At 36.0% G+C, this 24,139-nt stretch overlaps 1 protein-coding gene across 3 annotated transcripts in view; it reads right to left on the bottom strand.

Moving 5' to 3' along the window:
- The window catches only part of LOC150107325 (protein grainyhead-like), a 185,120-nt gene extending 169,133 nt beyond the window's left edge, over nucleotides 1-15,987 (bottom strand). For all 3 annotated transcript variants that reach the window (XM_090391810.1, XM_090391812.1, XM_090391811.1), the window contains exon 1: nucleotides 15,853-15,987. The gene's annotated coding sequence lies outside the window, so the exon portion shown is untranslated. The remainder of the gene's footprint in view (nucleotides 1-15,852) is intronic.
- Between the last annotated feature and the right edge of the window lie 8,152 nt (nucleotides 15,988-24,139).

Raw genomic sequence — 24,139 nt, 5'->3', positions numbered from 1 at the left:
CAAACTTTCCTCGTTCTTCGCCACTTTCTTTTTCCTGCACACCTGTGTAGCGTTCTTGACAAACGCAAAAGAACTCGAGGTCACTTACCTCATCCAACCCTCAACTGACAGACACGGGGGATCAGCAATAAACCGGAGGTTGTAGACGTGACATTCTATAACCGAGTAGACATTCGGTAATAGTACTCCTTGCCCCCTTTCTCCCTACTATTTCTTCGTTCGTTCCCTACAATAGGAACAAGAAAGGGTTCGAAAACTACTAAGTCTGTCATTGTGCATTTGGGCTGGCGATAACGCACAAGCTTAAATGTTCCCTTTCCCCTTTGGTTGCGTGAGGTTAGCCAGCACAGAGGCCTAATTCTGTTCATGCAGAACTAACACCACGTTAGAAATCAGCGCGACGAAATATAGAAAGGCAGTGGGGTGGTCCGATTAGTTATTAACCGATAACCTAAGTCGTTGAAAAAAAAATAAATAAAATAAAATATATATATATATATAAGAGAGAGAGAGAGAGAGAGACTGGGATGTTGAAGGGGAAAAAATTCGGCAACTTCAATCGTTAAAGAACTTTCTTTTTTTCCTCGAAAAATTAAAAGTTTTCATATCAGATAACCTCCGTTAAAATAAGAAGATAATGAAAATTTTATTGATATAGTTAATCAGGACGATTTAGCTTCTTCAAGAGAATTGCCATCTGTATGTAATTACATGTTCATCATTTTGATACAATAGTAAGTTGTCCCCCTTTCCCGTAATTACTAGATTCACGTGTGGAACTCAGAACTTGAATAAACAATCAAACTGCACCGAGTCGTTGGTGCATTTTTTTTTTTTTTTTTTAACTTAGGGAATTAGGGTGAGAAGACGGCAGATGATTATAACTGCATTCATAAAGCAAACCATACAAATAAATGTTTTTTTGTTTTTTTTTTAATATAATTCATTTTCGCTTATATTTATAAAATCAGTGAAAGAAATACTCTTTTAAATTATGCATCTAAAATTATACAGTATATAAGTATATAAAATTACGTAACAAATTATATCTTAAAATTTATAAAATTATAAATTAAGTTGTATATGTCAATTTTTATTATGCTCAATATTTTAATCCTTTAATATATTTTTAAAAAGAAGTATTTAAAATTAGGTCGGGCGATGGGTGATTCAAACAATGTCACCACGATAAACATAATTTTAAAAATGAAATAGGAAAATATCAAATACAACCAAAATGCTATTGATGGACTTACTCCCTAACATAATTGCATCTGAATAAAATAAATAAATAAAAACAAAAGCTTTATATTAGTTAAAAAAAAAAAAACACGTTTTGATGTTTTCTGGCATCGTTCTTTCTTTTTGTGTTTGCAAAAGGAAAGAAAGGGTAAAAAGAAAAAGAAGAAAAAACTCTGCCTAAAGCGATCTTAATCTTCATATTCAGCGGTATTTCTCGTGGTAAGAAGAAGAAGAAAACCTAAAGAAAGTGCTGGAGGTCTAATCAAGGGTCAAGTCACTGACCGCCACATTGCATTCCCAACGACAGAGGTCATGACGTCACTTCCTCTTTTTTTTTTTTTTTTTTTCCCCTTAAAACATGCGCACGAAGCAGCTAACTGATTGCTATGCTGAGGTTATGAGTTTTAAATTTGAATGCAAAGATGGCAAAGACGAGAACGAAATTGCTCGGATGTTATTTTAAATGTGTTCTTTCTCTACCGCAGGCAAAATCGAAAGAACAAACGAAAAAAGCAATGCATAGATTTAAGTCTATTGGGTTTCATTCCTTCGTGAAAAGGTCAACCATTATTGCCACACTCTTGTGGCACGTGACCGCAGTTAATGTTGTAGAAATATTCCCCCGGAGCAAGTTTATCAAATGGGATGACATAAGGCACGTTTTCCAATGATAAAAATAGCCTTCGTGAACACTTTTTTTTCCAATCGATTTTAAGACATAAAAGGTTACTACACTTAACAAATTTCTCTTTTTTTTTCCCCCATATCAATATTCTCTTTATCCTCCTCATCTACAACGTAAATTAGGCCTAAAAACAATTCTTTGCCACTCTTTTTTGCCTTTTGCATACGCAAAACACACACACACACACACACGCAGCAGTGCCACGTTATGTGAGAAACAAACTACACATTCCTCTCACCACACCCTTAACTGATGTGGCCTCAGTTCAATTGACCCAAATGACTACCGTAGCAATAACAGCCTTCGTCGTGGTGTCGTACAGCTGGACTTTTGCCCAAACCTTGCTGATATATTAGTCGATAGGGTCGCCTGGTAAAGGTCTTGCTCGATGAACCAAGGCGCACATTTTCCTTCAGATAGATTCCAGAGCCACACCTTGAAGTTCGGATCAATTTATTCACTTCACACTTCATATTTCCTCAATGGTTTTGAGGAAATATGGAGTGTGAAGTGAATAAATGACATCCAGACATGGAGCCAAGCCTCTGCAAAATTGAGGCTTCAGATTGTACGGAAAGGAAAATTCCATTAAAAAAAAGGCTTTCTGATGAGTAAATTGCCATCCTGGAATGAGCTGACACGTGTGTGCTTGTGTTTTATTGTGATGGTTGTTTTCCCTATTCCTAGATCGCTTCTCCTGTCTATCTGTTTGTGATGATGATTAGAATTCAGAAGTTTCCTATGGGAAAACGTTCGTCATCAATCATTGTTCTTCTCTTCATCTCTCTGCCTGTCATCATAATCATCAATGTGCAAATACTGGCTTATTTTTTCCTAGTATGTCCACATCGCTGATTTTGAAAGCGCACTTCATTCAATTGTCATTAATATAATAGCATTATAAATAAGATAGTGGGATTAAAATAATACTATTATATCATTATAATTCATACCAATCTTTAATGCTTATTATCCTCTCCCGCTCCCAACTTGGTAGGTTTGGGGGGGGGGGATATCTATTTTTTTTATTTTTTTAATCAGAAGTATAAATCTTTTGACATCTCTGCACTTATAAAATTCCAGTGTACCTTTTCAATGAATAGAACTTGAACAAATTCAGAAACCACTGATCGTCATTAAGCCTAACATTACTTTGCTCCACTGCTTCAGTTATCAAGAAGTTGTTTCTCTTGTTCGGTAGAGGACGCAGATAAATTAAGTTTTTTTTATTTTTTTTTTTTAGCTGTTCCATATTGCTACCTTTGATGTCTTCCACTAGAAGATACTCGTCTGACCTGTTTGCGCTGATCTTGCATTCTAAGCTTCGGGTGCTAATCCTGTCTGCTAAATCCAATAGATGCTGTCTCGAAATACAAATCAATAAAAAAAATGATACATTCTTTTAAACTAATTTCAGGCATTTTTTTTAAATGTATTTATTTGTTTTTTCTCGATGTTATTACAAGTAGCACTACGGTATATATTTATGTTACAATGTCGTGAAATAAATTCATAAGTGTTCAGAAATTTTTGAACGAAGCTGAACATTCACAGTCGAATATCCAACCAACCACTTAATTTATTATTAATATTGACTACAGATTTGACTTGGGTTTGTTTCGCATTCTAATCTTAAACATCCAGCAGTTCAAAATTTTTTTAAAAAAATCACTTTATAAAGTCTATGAGCAAGTTGCACAAAATTCGTATCTGATCCTAAATAACAAAATTACAGACGTTATAAATATTGCTTAATGGTTATAAGAATAAAATAATCATGGCTTTGGTTTCTACATTCGCTTGTGCGAGACGGCAAAACTGCAGTGGTGATTTCTTTTTCTTTTATCGTGTAAGTTCTTAAATTATTACCAGCATGGCAACCAATTTGAGGTATCCTCCAACGTCTATCTCCTCTCCTGAAAACATCTCCTATGATAAAAAAAAGTTTGGCTGCAGTTTAGAAGTTGGTAATTTATTGACACTGTTTTTATTAATTGTGTTATTAATGTTGCAGGAATATTGGCGTCTTAAATTCCGTCTTACCGTATTTGGTCAAAGTCGATTGAACGATGCGATCCACGGAAGTGTCCGTTAAAAATGGAGCTGCCGTCCATTATCTCCCTCCTCCTGTTTTAAACATAAGAAGCATAAATAATTTTAATTCTAATTGGAGAGAGAGAGAGAGAGAGAGAGAGAGACTCTGCATTTCTTTCTTTTCCGTCCAAAGGGCAGTCATGTGACTTTAAAATATCTAAACACAATTGACATTTGTGTTTTTCACATCACATTTTGGTTACGGTATAAAAGAAGCCATATTTTTTTCAACGATTTCTTGGATATTTTATATGATTTCTTCTTGTGAAGAGTATGGCCAACTACTGTACATGTCAACCTTACTGTTTGTTTATAGGAATAAAGAAAATACTTAATGACCAGCAATAGGAGTTTGTTTCGATTTACTGAGACGGTTCAATCTTTATTTCAAAGTTTAAAATCTGAATCTTTCTCTTCTGCTTTCATTTGTTTTGGTTCTCATTCTATTCTAGGAACATTTTTTAAAGTTATATTTAGTCTATTTACTCCCACTTCTGTTGTTAAACGAAAACAATCGGTTGTTGGATTCCCTTCAGATTCCATTCAGATTTTACAGCACAAAAAGTAAACAAACATATGCGAACCCAACCACGTACATTGTCTATAGTACTATGGACTATACAATATAGTATAGTCCATAGGTTCTAATGATAGCCTTCGTCGATGGGAGCAACATAAAAAAAAAAGTCTTTAGTGATTGAGGATACATTCGCCGCCGAAAATGTAACAAAATGCAACTGGAATATTGCAACTAATCACTGATGATATTCATATGTGCCCCTGACCTATCAAATCATATCGCCAACTTTTTTTTGCCGCTCTAGCAGGGTTTAGTATATGAAGAGAGGAGACACTCTCTAATATTATTTAGGGATTGATGAATTAGTTTTGTCGATCTGGAAAAGGATATGACAAGAGAGAAGCTATTCAATACGCTGCAGTTATATGGTGTCAATGGGGCATTATATCAAGCAATACTTAGTCTTTATTTGAGTTGTAAGTCAGCAGTTAGAATTGAAGGAAGTACAGGAAGATGGTTTAATGTTAAATCTGGTGTGAGACAAGGATGTACATTATCCCCTCTGTTATTAATTATCTATATGGATCACATTATGAAGGAAAGTGCTATTAAACATGATATCAGAATTGGAGATGTTAATGTCAGCTCTTTGCTTTATGTGGACGATGTTATACTTCTAAATAAATCCGCTATAAGTTTGCAAGATTCCCTGACGAAATTGAATAACTGTTGTAATAGATATAGGTCAGCAATAAAAAGACAAAGACAATGAAAATAGGCAGAATCATTGAAAATGTCAACTGTGTTGTGAATGGAGAACCTGTGGAACAAGTGAAACATTTCAGCTACCTACTTAGGCACGATTTTTACTGAAGATGGTAAATTAAATATAGAAATAGACAACAGAATCAGCAAAGCTGGAATGGTAGGAAGTCAATTGAATAAATTCATATGGAATAAAAGAGAAATTAGCCAAAACACTAAATTAGCTGTATACAAAACAGTGTTCAAACCAGTTTTAACTTATGGATCTGAGAGCTGGGTCAGAAGTAAAACACTTGACCAAAGACTAGAGACTGCAGATATGAGAGTCCTGAGAAAGATTAGAGGCGTGAACAGATGGCATCAATGGCAATATCATATTAAAAACGAGGATATTAGGAAAGAACTTGACATTGTCAACATCCAGGAATGCGTTAGCAGAGCTAATCTCAGGTGGTATGGTCACTTAAACAGAATGGGCGAGGAAAGATTAGCAAAACAAGTGTTCTCTGCCAGGTTGGCAGGAAAACAACCCAGAGGAAGACCAAGATATAGGCGGATTGATACGGTACAAAGTGCCTTAGACGATAGAAATATAAGATCTGATAATGTAGGCGTCTTGATAAGTAACAGACTGATTTGGAGGAAAATTGTAGATAGGAAATTAGTAATGATGTAATTTTTTCATGTAGTACTATCATATCCTGTACACCCCTTGAGGGTACATGTCAGGAATTTGATGATGATGATGAATTAGTAGAAAGATTCGTTTCAACTCAAGTTACGTCTTATTTATTTTGAATATTGAAATAACTCTTTCAGTGATGTGTAACGCTATTATAGAAGTCATAAAGATGGCTCATAAATGCAGCATATGATTTTGTAGATACAAACAAAATTTATAACACGTAAAAGTTGTGTGTTTATTATTAATGATCACATTAAAAACGGTCCCCTGATTTAAGAAGTTAAGGTTATTATAGTACTAAATGAAAGGTCAGCTAAGTTAAATGAAATTAGTATCAGATACTTTTAATTTTATGGCCAGTATCTTGTAAACGGAATAAAGATTTCTAATCCTGAAACCCTTCAAAATAGTTTTGGGAATGTTAAGTCAGAAAAGTGGTTTGGTTAAAGTATTTAGTTTTTCTCTGAGAAATAGCCAAATCCCAGCTTGCTCACTAAGAAATGTGTTACAAATTGCATCACACTCACAAACTCATCCATTCGATTGGAAGTGCGCGCCCAAATGCTTGTGTTTACTAGTTCAAACTGTTCTTCTATTTTTATTATTCTTTCCCCCCTCCTCCCACTTGCTATCGGTTTAGTGCATGTTTCATCTGAATGAAAGACCAGCTTGCGATAAAAACCAATAGGAAGTGCCCTAGCCCTTGACACAGCGGAAGAAAGTGTGGACCTCTATCAACCGGTCCCGGAACGTTCGCTGTAACTCCATTTATTTATGTCCTAATAACAATGGCTCCCTGCTGTCTGGAGAACGGGTCCTTAAACTTTACCGTACATTTGCAGCCCTTAAGGAAAGCGTGGTTCAATGCTAAACATTCGTCAGTCAGAAGAACTGGGAAGAAGAAGAAAAAAAAAATGCAAACAATAGTTGGTGGGTGTTGTTGTTGTTCTAGGGAGAGGCTTACACTTCGTAACAAGGGTCATGGAAATTTATATAATCGACAAGTTTTGTATTCCATCATGTGAGTAGTAATATCCCATCATTTAATCACGCATGCGTGGTGATAATTACTCTGAAACGGAAAAAAATAAAAAAAAATCTGCAATAACAACTGAAAGAGAGACATAAAAACCTGACTTACCACTGATTGGTAGCATTTTATATGTTTCATATATGAGGTTTGCGTGACGGTTCAGTACAATGACCCAAACTGACATGTCGTTTAAGGATGCACGGGAGGCGAACTCCTAACACGCTACGAACATTGAAAAACTATGAAAAATTCCTTTACAATGTATCGAGCGAGCGATTGGGTTAATTGTTTTCAGTATCGGATAGACAGCTAGTGACAGCGTAGAATAATAGTGGAGAGTATGAAAAACATTTTTGTGTGCGATGATTTCATTCCAAAACAATTTAGATTGGCCTTCAGTAAAGTTTACTTACGTGGTGATCTTAAAATGTAAACATGTTGATATATTTATTTAAAAGCAGGGAATTTTTTTTTATGCCAGCAATACGGATGGAAGGGTAAAAATTATCCCTCTACAACAAATGCGTTCGACATTCAACAATAAGAATCTTTGAGCAGGAAAAACTATAAGACGTGCTTGTGTGAGTCAGGAAGATTGAAAATGTACTATTCAGGAATATTTCTCGTATATGACAATCAGGAAGGAGGGAGATGGGCATACGAAAACTTCTTAAAGATATCCAAACAATCATACCTGCTAAGACGGTGTTTTATGACAAAGGATGCTCAAACTCTCTTTCCCTTGGCTCAATTTATTAAAGCCTGTTACGGGGATGAGGCGGGGGGGGGGACAGGAATGTCTGCATGGTTTTATTTATAGCTTTTCCTTCTCTACCATCGGCCAGACGCTTGCCCAAGATGTCATGTGGCCTGCTGATGTAACCCTGTTGGGGCAATGTCACTGATCTTCCGCGAACGCATTCGCCTCAATCGTCTACTCAACAAAAGTCTCCCGCTGTTCAACAGACGCAGGGTCTAGAGAACAACGTTGCCGACAGTAATTCGGATAAATCCCATTATCACGGGGGTTAAAGAAACGCAGATTCTTGTTTTCGACTGGACAGGGAAATGAAAGTCAGAAAGGCTTTCAAGGAGTTTTGGAAATCAAGAAATTTAAAAAAAAAAATGTAAAAAATCGATGAAACTGCTCAAAAGAATGTGTGGGAAAAAAGAAAAAAAAGAAAAAGCGCTCCGTGACCAGTGTTTTCGAGTTCAACCTACAGAATGTTTATTTTTCTTCTAAGGAAAGTCACGCTGTGTTATGAAGGCTGGTCCGGTGGGGGAAACTGCCACTTTAGGGTCAAAAGCTATCTTGATTACTCTGTGACTGGATTCTAATAGGCATCCGTTTTTTCTTTCCCGTTTTAAAAGTTTTCCTTTTTCCTTATAGAAGTTTTTTTTTTTTTAAATAACGTAACATATCAGGAAAATTGACAAAGTAATCATTTTACTTTGCAAGGATACAAGATTGCTTGCATTCTTTGTATCCTTCCATTTTAAAGAGCACTTCCCATCATTCAAGAGCGATTATCGTAAATTGTTTGCCTTCAAGAACCGTAAAAAATACGAGGCCAGATCAATAAATACTTTATTTTGAACAAAGATAGAGAGATTAAAGAATTTATAGCTTTTCATAATTCACTGTTCGTGTGTGACTTCTAGCGTAGACCGATTATTAGCCATAGTATACTGACTTGCTTCTGAAAGACAAGCATCTTTCTCTCTCGAAAAATAAAATGTCCTTAAAATTATTATCATTCAACTACTCGTATTGTGTAAAATAAACTCGAAAATCTTTGAAAGTACACCTGGCAGTGATATCGGCTATATACAAAGCTGGAGAAAACATTAAAAGTCTGCACTGAGCAAGAAATGTATCGATGGAAATGAAAAAAAAATGGATAGACGAGTGGAGCTGAATGCTGAATTGTATATAGCTGTTATCATCGCTTCCAATTTCTATTTCATCTCGGAGAATGATAATGCAGGTTGTGTTATCAAACTTCAACCATTCGCAATTTTAAAGAGACAGAATCAACGGTAAGATCACCCAGTAGATTGAAGAAATAAAATTAAAAAGACTCGAAGGATCTAAAACATAAAGTTATTTTTGTTTGCAAGCAAAACAATGTTTTAGATCCTGACGCACTCTTACAACTAATCCAACTAATATGTTTCTGCATAGCAATATAACAGTAAGTTCCAAATTCATAACTAACGCGGAGCAGTAATTGAAGGAAGTGTTTGAAGTAATCACTTTTCGTAATTGCACGCCAGAACAATGGTCAGTGTAGATAATAGTTTTCTGCCTAAAACGCAGTTTTAGGCAGTTCCCTATTCTACACTACACAGAATTTCTTAAATTTTTCGAGTTATTGGAGAGGAATTGTGGTAATAAAACGTGACCTGCAAAATGACATTGCAAATAGTAACATAACTGCTGTAGAAATTAGCATTTTATCCATTTACTGAAGGATTTCTTTCTTCTTCAGAAACTACATCTAATACAAGTTATAAAAGTCTGTATTCTTTGCGAAAGCCCTACAAGTTCCAGCAGAACCTTAGGACTCCGTGGAACACAATTTAAGAAATACTGTATTACGAAGTCTAGCAACCGCATGAAGCTCATTTTCAGATTAATACCTGCTATACAGTTATTGTATTGATTGCAGAGGCTTTCAAACAGGGAAACATCTGTGAAATGAACTCGATAGATTACGATTCCTAGTATTTGAAATAGCGAAGAATCTTTTCCAAAAAAATTCGGTTGTGCGTCTTTAAGGCAAAAGAACTGCCCACATCTGTGATTATTGTCTGGATTAGCACCATTGTCTGTTTACCGTAATGATCAACAGAATTGGGGTAAGAAAACCTTCGAAAATCGAATGCATTTCAATAGGTATTTTTACCTTGAATATGGCTTTGACATTTCTCCATCATCCCACGATAACCCATTGCGAACATGCAATGTGGGCTTTTCTATCAAGGAGAACTTCGATGCCCCGTTCAAGGCGCGCATCGACGTGGCAAATTGAATGGTGTCACCTGTCTGCGCTCCAGTTTCGTTACCAAACAAAGATGCAAATTCGTACATGGAGAAGGTTGCATAGTCGTAGCGCTTACAAATGGGTATTTCCGTAATTAGAGGGTTGCAAGTTGCGCCATCTTCTTTGTGTGTTAGTGAGTAATTCGGGAGCTTCGAGAATTTCACCGAAAGGTCAAAACTCAGTCGAAGTACATGTCACCACGTGGTGTTATCATCGGGTACCATCAATATCCCCTGGGCATGATTTCAACGCTCGTGACAACCCCTTATTACATTTTGTGTGTGTGTGTGTGTGTGTGTGTGTGGGACTCGGATTTTGCGAACAACGAAATGTCTTGGTCTTTGATGTACCACACCATCCTCCTCCTTGTACGGTTTTTGTCTCCGGTTCGTTATCTGAGTTCCTCGATTCTTCACTCCTGGACCGAATCTGGGGGGAAGGGGGGAGAAAAAGAAGGGAACTATCAAACTTTAATTTTGCACGTGATCATTAATCCAGAGCTACAAGTTAATCAGTAGACGCTAGCACCGCCGTCAGGTCACACCTACCGTAGACAGGGACAGGCGATCGGGCTGGACCGATAACAAGCGCCCGCATAAAACTGATCAAGGACGTTCACCTGGCGTCGACCGGAGCGTAATCACTAATTTGACAACGGCCAGGTACCGAGGCCACTACTTGAGCCGATGGCTGGATGGCTGGGTGGGGCCGACAGTCGCCACGTGCACTAGTGAATGTTAATTAGCTCGGTGCTAGTAATTTCTGGACAGAGAGTTGAAGTGTGTGGTTTAAGAGATAACTGGAGACTGTCCGTGGGGGTTCAAGATGGAGTTAAGAACGACAGTCTGCATGTGTGTGTGTGTGTGTGTGTGTGTGACCAATTGGCCGATTTGCAAAGAACTTAAAGGGTATGATGTCAGTCCACCTAGTTTCTTAGATATCCATCAATGCCCAAAATTTAAGCCTCAGGTTTTCAGTTTTTTAAATTCGACTGTGCTGTTCCATAGTCCTGAGAAAGGACAAACATGTTGCATGCGCTCTCTATCTTCAATACGTGGGGAAAGGTACTGTGATGGAGAAACAGTTAATTAGATGACAGAAATCTCTTTTCTATCGGATCTCTCCAGAATCTCAATTTCATTTGTTGAAGTTCGAGTTTGCTCGCCAACAACGGAAACGTACAGATTCCAAAGAAGGTCCTGATTGGTTTTTGAGATGGAAAAACGCAACTCGGGATCCTGAGATTCTTCTAAGATATTTCACCGGCTTTCTTGTTAGGGTGTGGTTTCGCCCTTATTCCTCAAGCAACATAGGTCAGAAATCCGACACCTTATGTACGAATGGCCTAAGGAAAACTATCTAGTCCTAAAATTCCTCCTGTTCTTGTTGGATGAATAGAGAAATATCTATCAGATAAAAAATATGAAAAAATAAAGATAAAAACGAGCATTTGTAGCATCAGCATTTTGCTATTTCTATTGAACGTCTCAGAATTTTGTGTAACAGTGTCCTATCTGGCATCGTTCCTTCCTAATTTAATCTTTATTCCCATAGTGTCCTATAGCTGCACAATTGCGTGTATTCTTTTGACAGGTTTGCCTGTTTTGAGGGACGAAAAACCCGAGTTTCCTCATAGCGAAAACAATACATTTTAAATAATTTGATGGACAATCAACTGTTTAAAAAACAACTTGTGTCGTTTCCACACTTTGCTTCCATTTCCCTCCAATAATTGGTTCAACAAAGTTCCTAACACTAATGAGGATTCGATATTTCATTCATGCGTCATCGTTTTAACAAGTAGATTGGTTCAATTAAGGGTTATTTCCTTATATGGAAAAAAAAGCCTTTAACGCTTCATTTTTTTTCGCAAGATTAGAGGATAACGTTCTATGTTCCACTGGAGCCATTATCTCAAATTCCAGTTCGCAAAATAACTGCGCGCGTGCATAAAGTCACGTTCAATGCAGGTGTTTAATATTTTATAACAATGGATGAAGTCAAAAGGTGATTATTTTGACATTATTGAGAGAAAAGAAATAGTAAAATAATAATAATAATAATACGAGCATGAATAAAAAGAATGTTTAATCCTAATTTTAAAAAAAAAAACAGTTCAGTAATTTGGAAGCTTGTATAAAGATTTAATAAGGACCGCAGTTTATGTCTCAGATTTGAAAAAATACAGCAAAATGATACAACATTTCCGAAAGAAAATATCCTGTTTATTAGAAGCCATCATAATTCTTTTTACTGTAGGCTGTTGTGTAAACGATTGCCAGGTTTCTTTGATTGAGAGGAGTGTTGACACAACAAACAGTTTAATTTTGTTCCCATCGCTAACAACAAGGGAAGGACAATAAATAAAAGCGAGATTTTCCTCTCTCGAGCTACTGCAGGAAACGACCAAGCAAAGTTCCTAGCCTTGAGATATCCTCCACGCCACCTTAGACTGGAGGGTTAGTCATCCTCTGCCTACATCAGGTACATATTTACCTCTTAGCCTCCTACGCCTCAGATTTGTCACCAATAAAAATGATTAAGTGCCGTAGAAACAAGTCGTAATCTCTGCCAACTCCTGCCCCATCTGCTTCATTTAGGTGTAGTTGCTCCAGTTTTCTCGCCTTAGTAGTAATAAGATGGTGAGATTCCTTAAAATTAGAGAAGACGTCAATGTAAGAAATAAAAATAATAACATAAATAGGTCGGAGACAGAAAATTAGAGAAAAAAAAGGCTGGGATATTTTAAGAAAAATATTTCTGTCTAGCAAAATATATCCACGATACTCTGTCGAAGTCAACAACGCTCAACCTCCACAAAAAAAAAAAAAGAAAAAAAAAAGCATCCCTATCAAAAACACAAATTAGACAAATACCCATCAACACTATCTTAGTATTTGTTTATCAAAGAGACGATAAACTGAATCATCCTGTTGATTGTAAGATTGGACTGCTATGAAAACGTTCAATGTTTAGTCTTTAGCGCGGGATCCCGAAAAATAGCCCCCCCCCCCGGCACTTTATGTGAGAAAACTGTGAGCAACCTTTCGTGGGTGAAATTTCAAGCATCCTTTACTATATAACGTATACAAGTTCTTCAATAATATATGCAATTCAAACTAACTGTTACCATAGAAACATGAAACGCCATGTCATATCGCATTCATCCGGGTTCGTTTATAAGAAACAATAGAGAATCTCCACATTACGTCACAAATAAAGCTCTGGTTTTACAGTGGCTTCCAACGAAAAAGAGATGATGGTGATGACTTTATATCTAAAAATCAAACTGTTTCTTTTCGTTTAGTACCTCCAATACGTCGTTACCTAGAAAGGGCTGCATCAATACGCTCAGCATTCCAAATTACATTAGCGAATAATTACAGTCAATTCTGTAAGCGTGCGTGTAATGTTCTTTCATAATATTCCGTGTGTTTCAGAGATAGCTAGCTTGATCCCTTCTTACGTTCTGAAACTTTTTTTTTCCCAAATAACGTGACATTGTTTTAGGCGACTTCAATTAATTGCAGTTATGTACCCTATAGAGTGGAAACTAAAACAGCCATAGTGAACTTGGCTCAAAGCGTGACATAAGACTAAAACCCACTCCAGCGCATTTCAGCAGATTGCAAGCAGTTAAGGAAATGAGATATAGTGAACGGAGGCTAATTCCAAAAGACAAATACTTTTTTTTCCCTTCTTTTCCGTAGCCCACAAAATATCGTAACAGCAGGAGCAGACACGCCCTAATGTTTATGTGCTCGTTTTATGTTTCTTTAGCCTCATTTACGAGAGCATTTTTTTTTATTTATACTGTCAAACCTGGATGGAGTTCGCAGTGAACTAGTTTGCCCGTTACCCGTAGAAACCATAAGAAATGGAAGGGACATGGCTTCTCCTCCCCTTGACAACAATAGAACTCAATAAAGTGCTGATGACCAACAGGGTACGTAATGATTGCTATGGTTTCTTTTATGGGCCTCATTCTTAGTAACTGAGATCATCTTAGAGATGATTTTATTGTGGTAATGCAATAAAATGAAGACTGTTAGCAGCGCTCGTGGAAAAACAGAAAGAGAGAGGTCATTTGCATGGCAATTTTGGACTTCACTCGGAGGGACAATAACAGCGTTATTTCGTAACAGAATATTTCTTTAATTAACCCATCAGTCATTTTAAGGGAACACTTCCTTGTTATGAAAGATATTCCTTAATGGGTAATTCACTATTAGCCCCTAAGTATTGAATCCCATGAACTGTAGAACCAAGAAATGCATTCTTTTAAGGAGAAGGTAAGAATCAAACCATCCACAAATAAAATTTTAAATCTCCCCCACACACACCCCACCCTCTAACCGTCGCAATCATCAAACACGTCTTTTAAAATGCAATTATTAGGAACTAAATGTCGTCTTCATAAAAGGGAATTTCGTTAGGTGAAAAACCGAAGGTCAGACATGGCGGTCAGACAACTCATATAAATTAATTATCGCAACCTTGCCATGCCACTTACCCTTGTTGAGGTTGCTGCTTTTGACCTGTTCTAGTGTCTCAAACAGGTGTTTGATCTGACCTACCCACCTGTACATTCCGTCTATAGACGTGTGGTCTTAAATGAATCCCCCTCCCCCCTCAATACTCTTTGATGGAGTAGGAGAATTCTCCTCATTTCCTGTAAAATGCCTCGCGGCCACTTTTTTCTGCGACTCATCTTCCTTACACCCAAAAAGAATGATTGAAAAACATGAATGCAGCAGTTAACGCCGAACCAGACAAACGTGTCTCAGAAATCGACATTGGATTTCTTTCTTTCTATTCGTTTTTTTATTGATTGATTTTTCACGCTATCATTCATAAGATTTTAATGTTTGATTTCTCTAATAAAGAGATCAGTTTTTTTATTATTTTAACTAAAAAAAAATTAAATTAATTACTTTCAAAAATCTTAAAATATATTCGGGAAATTTTCCAGCTTTCCTCCGTAAGCGACAACCTTCAATTTGCATCTTATTACTTGTGCACTAACAAGCAAGACACCTAACCAACCTACTTACAACAAGAAGCCTTTCGCTATTCACAAGAGAAAGGTTTTATTTCAAGTTGATTGCATGAGACCGAAGAAAAAAAGTGAAGGTTGATCTTAATCTCATTTGTAAGTCCCACAATTCCAGAACAATTATCAGCATCATTAATGTTTCCTCCGTCTCTAACCATTAATTCCGAATTTTGTTTTTTGTGAATAATTAGCACGCTTTACAATATTCAAGGAGGTGGGGCGTTGCTTGAAATTATTCCAAACATTTGATATAATACACTGTTGTTTGCTGTCTACTTATATTAGTTCTATTAATTATTTGCAAAACTTAGAGTCATTAGTCTTACAGCAAGCTGTAGTTCAATGCCAGTTGATAAACGATCGCTCTTTCTAACCTTGTAGTCTAATCATCCATTTAGGGCACAAAGTGGATTATGAATTGGTTGAGGATAAAACGAACTGTTTAAGTAATAACTAGAAGAGATTTTCGTCAGTTTCTTGAGTCAGCCATATTAAATTAAGGTGCTATTAAATCACTTCGTATTCGTAATAGAGTTGAGAACCAAATCAGTACTAGGGTTCTCGGCAACCATTGAACTTTCTTTTCTTTTTTTTTAATAGTGAAGCAGTACTTTAAATAGCAAAGCAGAGTTTCAAATTTGACGTCCAAAACTGTTAAGCAACCTTTAAAACTGGATTTCCAAAGTGTAAGACAGACCTAAATCACACTGGAACAATAGACTTACCTACTCCAAGAACTTCAAGCTGGAAACTTTTTTCCAGCCGATAATTTTCCAGAATGACGTCCTATGCATCGAAGCACTGAACCGTTTTTTTTTTTTTTCCCGTGCTTTTCATATACCGTAAAAATTACATTTGGAATTTTTGATGCAAGCATCTGTTGTTCGGTCATGCAACGTGCCTATTTGTTTATTATTGTTCTAAGGCAAGGAACTGCGTAAGATCAGTAGCGTAATTCCTTTTAATTATATAAACAGGCAGCAAAAGTAGCGATCGCGAATGCACGCTAAACTCTCACAGGAAACGGTAATCGCATAGGTTATACCAATTGCACGTTATTACCGTATACTAATGTGGACGATAGTCTGCGAACGTAGCTCCTGGAAGATTGCCAGTTTTGTTTCTGCTTTTACGTCAAAACTCTTCGTCTTCTTTCAACTGAGTATTCTCATGCCATGAAGCATGCCATGCGAATTACGCAGTGGTGTAGAATGGCTGCCTACACCATGGTCATCATGTAATTGTAGTATTTGTAGACTAGGAAATATTTATTCCTATGTAAATATTTGCTAGTCTGTATTGTATGAATCGACCTTAAAATTTGACGCAATACTGTAGAGCTAGCTTTAAGTTTTATAGCGTTCGTTCATCTGCTTTTTGTATATTGGAACATATCACGTGGCAAACAGTTTTGTTATTCTATTGTTTCGTCATAGTCTTGTTATTTCGATGTGCTTTGATGGATTCAGTTCGATCATTTACAGTTCAAATATACAATTAAAAATGGCATGGCAGTTTATTATAACCCATCACGCGAATAACAATTAAGAACAACAAAAATAGAACAATAGATCGGTCACTATTAGGGGAAAAAAATTAAAGAATTAAAAACATTTTTGTTTTTTGGGCTTTATAATTTCCGGTTCGCTCAACATTAAAAATTACTGTAACACATAGACACAATACAAGACTTTGAAGTAATTATACTGTGTGATATCCAGAACAGTAAGACAGAACTAAGACATGTATTTAATATTCGTTAGCCGCCTTCTTTAAAATGTACCGTGACATTGAACACGAGGTCAGGTCTGCATCCAAGGACCAAATAGTATCACTGCGCGCCTTTTGACCACCCTTTATCCTCATGACAATGCTTTCTAGGTGGTACCTGTTTATTATGCTGGGAGAAAAAAAAAAAAAATCGAAAGGGAGGGAACGGTTTTAACAAATACCCCACAAGTTTCGATTTGCTGTGACCTGCATAAAAAGAAAGAATAGTTCATTGCTGTTTATATCTACTCTTTGGCCACACCCAAATCATAACTGGGTTAGAAGACGGGGGGGATTAAAACAGTGAAAATCGTATGATAAATGATTGTCTCTTTCTTTCTCTCTCTCTCACAGTCTTCTATATTACTTCTCATTTGGCATAGGATAAAAAAAAAAAAAAAAATCTATTCCCTATTTTAATCTCCCCCCCCCCAATTCGGTTATCTCTACTTGTCCAACTGCGTTAGCCGTCTATTGTTCGCACGTGCATGTACGATGCCTATCTATTTCAGCCATAAACATAGTTTTTGTGGAAAATTTGCGTGTTGTTCGACACGATAAATTAAAGAGACTCGACTTTATGTCCTTGTTCGTATGCATGAAAGGCAATCGGTTCAATCCCTCTCGTATGCAAGTGCACATTAAAGTAACTAATCAGTACATCAGCAACAAGCTGGTTCTTGGTATTTAAGCTATAATTGATGATTGATACAACCACGACAAAGGAAGGAAAAAAATCGGTAACAATGTGTGCGATTTTAAACTTCGGAGCCATAAATCTTTATCTGGTGTAATTTTCTTCGCGAAACACACATTTCCGTAATTTTAAAAACCACATAACCTTTCTCCGATCACAGTAGGTCATAGAGAGTTTTTTTAGCTTTTTTTTTCTTTTCCTTGTTCCCTCCCCCTCAACAACACAGCGATTGCCCCCCATTGAACAATAACGTGATCTTTATGTCTTTTGATTCTCTGTCTTGTATACATGTCACTTAACACCTCGGTCCGTTCCATTACAATTGGCAAATAGGTCATCACCATACCGACAATGTCGTTAGAGACAAAGTCACGCAAAGGGGGAGAACACTTCAATGCACGAGCCGACACCATACACAAACATTTACGATTTTCAATAAATGAGCTTATTTCTTCTATTCCCTCCTCCGCCCCTTTGTTGCCAAAAAAAGAGAGAAAAATGTAATGAAATGCTTTCGCTGATATAGGGTAGTCAAATATTTTCTTACTCAACTATCGAAGTGATAATTGGCGGTAGATTAAGATTAAGAAACAAAAAAATGGAGCATGCCAAAAATAATCAAATATACATAAAAAATAGCTTTATATTTACTGGTGACATCACTGGGTTGAAGATTAATAATGGTTTAGCGCACTATTCATGTTTTATGAGGATAATTCCCAATTAATTGGGGGGTACGAAGCCCTAAAATGTGAAAGTTAATTTGTTTTTTCTAGTAATTTGCCACGCATGGTGGTCTAAGTAAAAATGAAAAGAGATATTCCAAAATGAAAAGTGTGTTGAACAGTCATTGCAGAAATACCTGTGTTAGGATTGCAACAGAAGTGTGCATAGTTCGGGAAAAACTGCTTCGATTTGGATTGGTAGTAGCGAAATTAAGAGAAACTAACTCCCTGCCTTGTGCTGTATAGGAGGAGTGTTGTTTTCATTCCCTCCTATCATCGTACAAGATACGTAATTATTTGGCACTCTACAAGTAACTTATATCCCACTCAAGTAGGCAGTTGTTCCTCTGTTTTTCAGAACACCTGCAATCCCTAACTAAAGATGTATTCTAGAAATTTATTGCCATTTCATAACTTATAAGAAATATGCTGTTACTTACCAAATGATATGTGGACGTTGATTTTCAGAAACTGGATGAGTTTTCGGATAGTTCAAAGTCGAATATAAAAACTTAATAAAATTCATCTGGAAATAGGATACAGCAACAAATGGACGAAATGGAGAAATATTTTATGTAAAATTTAACAAAATTCTACAAAGAATTTTGTTAAAATAAATAACTGAGAGTATTTTGTCATCTGCATATCGCATGGAAGAATGATCCTACCATTTTGGTGGAAAAGGTCCACGTTCAACTCCCGTTTAGAATGCCAACAATAGTAGGGTTTTCCCCAACGACGATCAATTAGTTCTCATGCGGAAGCGATTGCGTGTGTGTGTGTGTGTCCTTCCTAAATGCTGAAATGCTTTATTATATGAAATATTTTATTCTAAATATCATAATTTAGAATTTAACTTGTATAGAAAGCAAATAAGAGCTGATCAAGAGATGTTATTGACACGATCCTCTTTCAAGAATAGTAAAAAAGATGTTTAGACTGCAAGCGTGAAAATAACGATGTCGTATTGGTAATAATAACACCATCCACTCTTTTCTTGATGAATTTCTTTCAAGAAAGAAATTCATCAAAAAAAGAAACCAAACAGAAAAAGACGTGGAAGTCAGTTGGTGAAAAACTAAACCGACATTGGACTTAACTGACCATTCCACTTAAGGGGATGGATGGATGGATGGAGGCAGCAACAAAGATAATAAGCTGCTAAACCAATCATATGAAAGTCCAAACATCTTGTAATAATATTTTAATAGAAGGAAAGTATTTCGCAAACACGCTTTTGACTTTGAGCAGCGAACATTTCCGACCTCAATAGAGAGAATCTCAGTTGAGAAAGAGGATGAGCCCTTCATTTTTCTTCTGAACTATCAATGCAATGTTAATCTCGCGGATAAGTTGAAGATCCAGTTTAGAATTAGTTGCACAGCCTCGCAGGAAAGGACTTCGCTTTCTACCGACATTAACTAAGATCACAGCATCAGCGTTTTGTATGACGACTTGCTCCTGCATTCCCCTCTTTCGAACAAGGCCAAGTAGATGTAGGTGGGATGGGGAGGTTGGGAGGGGGGGGGGAGTGAAACGAACACAGTAGGATGATCTGTTATAAACATAGGTGTTTTCATTGGTTACTATGGATACGAACAGAAGGAAATCCTGCCTAGTCGTTGGAAGCTGGTTTCCCGTCTATTTAGGGGTGAATCAGCGGCTCCTCTCGCATCGTTGGCAATGGGAAGAGGTGAGAGGGATAAAGGCCGCCAAATCCATAGACAACACGACAGCTTAGTCTATGAAGCGGCACCATTTCCTGTTTCGGCTAACTGTTGGAGTGGCCACAATACACGGCCGATGTCACGGTGCTGCAGCTAACTCATTAGTCACCGGTGGAAGGGTGGGGGCGGGGGAGCAGACACGCCCATTATGTACCTGCTTGTAGGATGAAAAAGTGAGGGTTTCGGGGTTATAATTAAGCTTGTTTTTCAATTAAAACCAGAAGCGAAGCTCTTTCAGTCTAGTAATTACAGTAATCATGAACTTACCGTCTCACGTCTTGCGTCCGTGAAATTAATTACATTCCTCGAAAACAATCTGCACTTCTCTCTCTCTCTCTCTCCATTCTTCTTTATCCAAAGTATCCCAATAAATAACTTGTTCGTTTTTTCTTTGAGTAAAGATGATTGTGATTATTTACGATCAAACGAAGAGATAGTAACACGTGTGTGTTCTGTGGCTAGTTTGTACGTTTTGAGGGAGAAAATCCTAAAAGCGTCAGATGTGACCGGGCTCACCTTGAGTTGAAATGCTCTTATAAACATTCTTTTCGTCACAGACTAGATTCGAACCCAGGTCTTTCGAACCAAATGCTGTGAAAGAATGCAGTGTTTCAAAAATAGAATCTCGAGCTAAATGCTGTGAGTTCAATTAAACGATTATTTCTGAAGTTTAAACTAAAGTAAATGTGCCTTGCAGAGTCAATCCGAGATTCAAAGGAAGGAAATAAGATAATTTCTCTTTCTCTCTCTCTCTCTTTTAATGATGGTATTTTCATTAAGTGAAAAGTGATATCAATGAAATTAGGTATTCAAATACTTACAAAAATTTCACTTTTATTTTATTAATAAGGTTATTAATATTAATAAGGTTCTATATTAAAATGTTCCGAATCGTTTTAATGCCAAAAAATAAAATAAATAAATTATCTACAATATAATTATATCACAAAGGGTTCAATTGTTATGATAATGAATCGAGTTGGTATGCTATTACGATATTATGATATTCCACAATGACTTTCCTATTCGTTTTAATAAAAATGCGGACAGCTTAGCACATATCTGAACTTCCATCTAATAATAATAATTAGAATTATCATAAATAATTTGAAATCCTGTTTTTTAAATGCAAATCCGTTTCCCTAAATAGCAAATAAAAATAATTTCAAAGAGATCAAAACATTGCGATTAGCAAAAAGAAAAAAAAAAAAAAAAAAAAAAAAGATTTTACACGGAAAATCCACGGACAAATAAAGAGTTAGAGATGTAGACCGGCGAGAAAAACATGACGCCTGGTTGTTGGATGTTATCATCTGTTTTTATCTGTTTCCGGTTTGGCTTTTCTATCGAAGCACTTTGCATACCTGAAGACAAAGGCAGCCCAAAAAAACAGATGGAGAAAGATAAACACTTACGAAAAACGGCGAAGTGTTAGAACGAAATGCGCTCTGTGGTTGTCTTTGGATGTTGCAGGAGGAAAGTACACTGCACGCTATTTAAATCACCCTCTTCACCACTTTTCTGTCTGCTCTTCACACATTTTTATTCGTTTCGTTGCATAAAAGAGTAAATAATCCGGAAACATCCTGTTGGAAACGCTTAAAGAATTTAAAATTTGGTGTTTTCGCACTATTAAAATATAAATAAATAAAAGGTCCGAAATTTTAAATGGATGCCGATCAAATAATATTATACGCATTTTTATATCTAGACTAACTTTGGTTTCTGTTGGATTTTTACTCTTTTATTAACAACAAAGACCCGGCAAAGGAATGCATTGAACAGCAAGTTTAAATAAATAACACTTAAAAAATATATATATATATATAAAACAGGTTATTAGCACTTGAAAAATAATGTTATGAAAGAAAAAAAAATCAGCTTTCGGTGATTTCTAGTTTGAGAGGTTGTATCTGTTCCTCACAGAGATGAGGATGTCATCACTATGACAACTTGGGAATTCCTCATCTTGCGAGCAAGGAAGATGAGGATTTCAAGGATGAAGATGTTTCGCGTGACATCCAGAACAAAAATACTTCGATATTCAAACGAAGCTATTAAAAATGCTGAAACATTTTGTTGTTTTCATTGTGTGTATTGATGTATTATGTTCTGCTGTTGATAATGTTAGAGTTATGTTTGCTGTTTATGAAGTATTCAGTCAGACTTTGAAAGAAATTTGGTAGCCTTCTGTAATATTAATTACAGAAGGCTACCAAATAACCTATCCCAGTGACGAAATCTTCGTCATTTAAAAAAAAAACAAAAAAAAAAAACGTTTAAGTTTAATTCCCCATCGTAATGGGAGTGATACAGACTTCAGTCCCACCATACTCCATGTACTGTTGATATAACACAAAATCATTTACATGAAAGTTAATCAAAGATTTTTTTTGTTGTTGTTGTTGTTTAGTAATCCATTTAAATTCGTTTACAGTGCAGTTAACAATTACGATTATTCTTGTAAAAGTATAACTGTGATTCATGAATGTTACTTCTGATTCATAAAATGTTTATTATTATTATTATTATTATTATTATTATTATTATTATTATTACGTGATACCTCGAACTTCTAACCCTAACTATGAACAATATCCCCAGTTTTATAAACTAACCGAATTATGAAAGAAATAATAATAATAAAAAAAAAACTTTTATCCAACGGTTAGCTAAAACTTTTAATAAAAAATGCATGACGTCATGGCTATGACGTAGTATATGTTCTTTATATTGTTAGCATTAGATTTGCATCTAATGTTAACACTGAAAAACATCTAATACAACACTGAAAAATAAAACGCAGTGTTCAAAGATGAAATTGAATCGATTAAGAAAAATATTTTTAAGGGTGTCCAATGCTAAATTTCATCGAAATTTGTTGCTATAAAGGTATTGATATGAACTTTCGGACAAGGCAAAGATATATCATCAGACAGCATCTATGGTTTGTGAAATGAGCTCAAAATAGCTGGTCAGAGCAATAAAATAATGATAATAATAATAATAATGAAAAAACAAATACATCGTAACCTTTTATATTAAACAGACTGCATTCTGAACAGTTATGTACATCAACAATGCAGTTGTACTCTCTAAAAGTATATTTTCAACAATATTAAGGACAGGCATAGTGCAGTAGTTTATCAGAAAAACCAACCTAATGCTGTGTTTGACTGAGTATATGAAATCATGATGAAGATGGCTTTGGAGAGAGTATTACTTCTTTTTTCAGACAGTTATGGCTGAGATGGGCGATAAATGTTCAACATTTCTTGAATAATACCATCTTTTGTTCAATGTTGAACATTTATCGCCCATCTCAGCCAGTTTATCGAAAATATGTCACTTTCAACATCCTAGACAAAAGTTCATTCACTAACAGTTTACAAAATAAGCACGGATTTAGTGGATTATCTTTGCAACCCCATAACTGTCTGAACAAAGAAGTAATACTCTCTCCAAAGCCATCTTCATCATGATTTCATATACTCATCTTCCCCCTCCCCACAAACCGTGGTTGTTGTACAGTACGTAGCAATTTCAAGAATTGTAGGACGCCTAATAAATTATACTCTCCATTCACAATCATTTGGGTCACAAAGACTTTGCCCATTATCACACACACTTGAACGCAGATACTGTCTCGTCAATGAGAATAGCTTTTCGGATTCCCACAATCCTTTTCTTTAGCAGTGCTTTATTAATAACCTTTTATATGGAACTCTGCACGTCTGACCAATGTTATCAATTATGCAACATTCAAATTTTCATATTTATACATTAGAACCATTCTTGCAAGAAGAAAAATAATTTAAAATTTTAGGAATATTTATTCAAAAAATAGATCCACTGAAAGTCTTGATGACTCTCGAATTTCTGGGGTCTCAAAGATAATTAATCCACTAAATCCGTGCGTATTTTATAAACTGTTAGTGAATGAACTTTTGTCTAGTATGTTGAAAGTGACATATTTTCGATAAACAACATAACTGTTTTGTTTGTTTACTTGACTAAGACTGAAGTGACATCATGCTTTCGTAACTTTTTTTTTTGCGCATATCACAACAGCAGTGTCTTAGTATTGAGCTAT

The sequence above is a fragment of the Typopeltis vanoorti genome, chromosome 4 (genome assembly GCF_054136105.1).
Source record: "Typopeltis vanoorti isolate ZY-2024b chromosome 4, IOZ_Tvanoo_1.0, whole genome shotgun sequence".
Taxonomy (NCBI): Eukaryota; Metazoa; Arthropoda; class Arachnida; order Uropygi; family Thelyphonidae; genus Typopeltis; species Typopeltis vanoorti.
Note: the sequence above shows the minus strand (reverse complement) of the source record. Positions and strands in the feature narration are given on the sequence as shown.